Source organism: Leishmania infantum, chromosome 27 (assembly GCF_000002875.2).
Source record: "Leishmania infantum JPCM5 genome chromosome 27".
In the NCBI taxonomy this organism is placed as follows: Eukaryota; Euglenozoa; class Kinetoplastea; order Trypanosomatida; family Trypanosomatidae; genus Leishmania; species Leishmania infantum.
This window is the reverse complement of record NC_009411.2, coordinates 990,087-994,152: the sequence shown is the minus strand read 5'-3', so window position 1 is coordinate 994,152 and position 4,066 is coordinate 990,087.

Below are 4,066 nucleotides of genomic sequence, written 5' to 3'. Positions count from 1 at the left end.
CAGTTAGGCTGGAAACTAGTACATGGTGGTGGCACGCGCACACGCATCGTCTTTCCAACGATACAGCGCGCTGCCACGTACAGTTGTGTGAATATTGGGTTGGTTCGTCTGGCTCGATGCGCTTGCGTTGTTGCCTTTGCTTGTGTGTAGCACAAACACGGCATCCACGCACCGTTTCGACTCCCCTTCTCAATTCAGTCGTCGCCCAAACACTTCCACACAATCCACACAATCGCGGACGCATTTCAGTGTCGGACATAGGAATGACGCTTCACGGAATGGCACGCACACAGCAACCCTTCCACCGCCCTTCACCCCTACAAAATCACCAAACCAAAAACTCAACCGAGCCCCCGATAAGATCCACACATCACGAACACACCTCAAATTCTCTCAAGCCCACCCTCTCACTACTTCCACCTAAAAAAGCTCTACCCACCCCGTTCATACCCCCTCCCCCTTGCAACTCCTACGTCAATCGCAGACCTCAAAACTCACACGCGAAGCAATGCTCCCGCGAGGGTCTTCCTCGCAGCGAAAACGCGAATGCTCCAGTACTGGGGCGCGAAGCAATGCTCCCGCGAGGGTCTTCCTCGCAGCGAAAACGGGAATGCTCCAGTACTGGGACGCGAAGCAATGCTCCCGCGAGGGTCTTCCTCGCAGCGAAAACGGGAATGCTCCAGTACTGGGGCGCGAAGCAATGCTCCGGCGAGGGTCTCCCTCGCAGCGAAAACGGGAATGCTCCAGTACTGGGGCGCGAAGCAATGCTCCGGCGAGGGTCTCCCTCGCAGCGAAAACGGGAATGCTCCAGTACTGGGACGCGAAGCAATGCTCCCGCGAGGGTCTTCCTCGCAGCGAAAACGCGAATGCTCCAGTACTGGGACGCGAAGCAATGCTCCCGCGAGGGTCTTCCTCGCAGCGAAAACGGGAATGCTCCAGTACTGGGACGCGAAGCAATGCTCCCGCGAGGGTCTTCCTCGCAGCGAAAACGCGAATGCTCCAGTACTGGGGCGCGAAGCAATGCTCCCGCGAGGGTCTTCCTCGCAGCGAAAACGCGAATGCTCCAGTACTGGGGCGCGAAGCAATGCTCCCGCGAGGGTCTTCCTCGCAGCGAAAACGGGAATGCTCCAGTACTGGGGCGCGAAGCAATGCTCCCGCAAGGGTCTTCCTCGCAGCGAAAACGGGAATGCTCCAGTACTGGGGCGCGAAGCAATGCTCCCGCGAGGGTCTCCCTCGCAGCGAAAACGGGAATGCTCCAGTACTGGGGCGCGAAGCAATGCTCCGGCGAGGGTCTCCCTCGCAGCGAAAACGCGAATGCTCCAGTACTGGGACGCGAAGCAATGCTCCCGCGAGGGTCTTCCTCGCAGCGAAAACGGGAATGCTCCAGTACTGGGGCGCGAAGCAATGCTCCCGCGAGGGTCTTCCTCGCAGCGAAAACGCGAATGCTCCAGTACTGGGGCGCGAAGCAATGCTCCCGCGAGGGTCTTCCTCGCAGCGAAAACGGGAATGCTCCAGTACTGGGACGCGAAGCAATGCTCCCGCGAGGGTCTTCCTCGCAGCGAAAACGCGAATGCTCCAGTACTGGGGCGCGAAGCAATGCTCCCGCGAGGGTCTCCCTCGCAGCGAAAACGGGAATGCTCCAGTACTGGGACGCGAAGCAATGCTCCCGCGAGGGTCTTCCTCGCAGCGAAAACGCGAATGCTCCAGTACTGGGGCGCGAAGCAATGCTCCCGCGAGGGTCTTCCTCGCAGCGAAAACGCGAATGCTCCAGTACTGGGGCGCGAAGCAATGCTCCGGCGAGGGTCTTCCTCGCAGCGAAAACGGGAATGCTCCAGTACTGGGGCGCGAAGCAATGCTCCCGCGAGGGTCTTCCTCGCAGCGAAAACGGGAATGCTCCAGTACTGGGACGCGAAGCAATGCTCCCGCGAGGGTCTTCCTCGCAGCGAAAACGCGAATGCTCCAGTACTGGGGCGCGAAGCAATGCTCCCGCGAGGGTCTCCCTCGCAGCGAAAACGGGAATGCTCCAGTACTGGGGCGCGAAGCAATGCTCCCGCGAGGGTCTTCCTCGCAGCGAAAACGGGAATGCTCCAGTACTGGGGCGCGAAGCAATGCTCCCGCGAGGGTCTCCCTCGCAGCGAAAACGGGAATGCTCCAGTACTGGGACGCGAAGCAATGCTCCCGCGAGGGTCTTCCTCGCAGCGAAAACGCGAATGCTCCAGTACTGGGGCGCGAAGCAATGCTCCCGCGAGGGTCTCCCTCGCAGCGAAAACGGGAATGCTCCAGTACTGGGACGCGAAGCAATGCTCCCGCGAGGGTCTTCCTCGCAGCGAAAACGCGAATGCTCCAGTACTGGGGCGCGAAGCAATGCTCCCGCGAGGGTCTCCCTCGCAGCGAAAACGGGAATGCTCCAGTACTGGGGCGCGAAGCAATGCTCCCGCGAGGGTCTTCCTCGCAGCGAAAACGGGAATGCTCCAGTACTGGGGCGCGAAGCAATGCTCCCGCGAGGGTCTCCCTCGCAGCGAAAACGGGAATGCTCCAGTACTGGGACGCGAAGCAATGCTCCGGCGAGGGTCTTCCTCGCAGCGAAAACGGGAATGCTCCAGTACTGGGGCGCGAAGCAATGCTCCCGCGAGGGTCTTCCTCGCAGCGAAAACGGGAATGCTCCAGTACTGGGACGCGAAGCAATGCTCCCGCGAGGGTCTTCCTCGCAGCGAAAACGCGAATGCTCCAGTACTGGGGCGCGAAGCAATGCTCCCGCGAGGGTCTCCCTCGCAGCGAAAACGGGAATGCTCCAGTACTGGGGCGCGAAGCAATGCTCCCGCGAGGGTCTTCCTCGCAGCGAAAACGGGAATGCTCCAGTACTGGGGCGCGAAGCAATGCTCCCGCGAGGGTCTCCCTCGCAGCGAAAACGGGAATGCTCCAGTACTGGGACGCGAAGCAATGCTCCCGCGAGGGTCTTCCTCGCAGCGAAAACGCGAATGCTCCAGTACTGGGGCGCGAAGCAATGCTCCGGCGAGGGTCTCCCTCGCAGCGAAAACGCGAATGCTCCAGTACTGGGGCGCGAAGCAATGCTCCCGCGAGGGTCTTCCTCGCAGCGAAAACGGGAATGCTCCAGTACTGGGACGCGAAGCAATGCTCCCGCAAGGGTCTTCCTCGCAGCGAAAACGGGAATGCTCCAGTACTGGGGCGCGAAGCAATGCTCCGGCGAGGGTCTCCCTCGCAGCGAAAACGCGAATGCTCCAGTACTGGGGCGCGAAGCAATGCTCCGGCGAGGGTCTCCCTCGCAGCGAAAACGCGAATGCTCCAGTACTGGGGCGCGAAGCAATGCTCCCGCGAGGGTCTTCCTCGCAGCGAAAACGGGAATGCTCCAGTACTGGGACGCGAAGCAATGCTCCCGCGAGGGTCTCCCTCGCAGCGAAAACGGGAATGCTCCAGTACTGGGGCGCGAAGCAATGCTCCCGCGAGGGTCTCCCTCGCAGCGAAAACGGGAATGCTCCAGTACTGGGACGCGAAGCAATGCTCCCGCGAGGGTCTTCCTCGCAGCGAAAACGGGAATGCTCCAGTACTGGGGCGCGAAGCAATGCTCCGGCGAGGGTCTCCCTCGCAGCGAAAACGGGAATGCTCCAGTACTGGGGCGCGAAGCAATGCTCCCGCGAGGGTCTTCCTCGCAGCGAAAACGGGAATGCTCCAGTACTGGGGCGCGAAGCAATGCTCCCGCGAGGGTCTTCCTCGCAGCGAAAACGCGAATGCTCCAGTACTGGGGCGCGAAGCAATGCTCCCGCGAGGGTCTTCCTCGCAGCGAAAACGGGAATGCTCCAGTACTGGGGCGCGAAGCAATGCTCCCGCGAGGGTCTTCCTCGCAGCGAAAACGGGAATGCTCCAGTACTGGGGCGCGAAGCAATGCTCCCGCGAGGGTCTTCCTCGCAGCGAAAACGCGAATGCTCCAGTACTGGGGCGCGAAGCAATGCTCCCGCGAGGGTCTCCCTCGCAGCGAAAACGGGAATGCTCCAGTACTGGGGCGCGAAGCAATGCTCCCGCGAGGGTCTTCCTCGCAGCGAAAACGGGA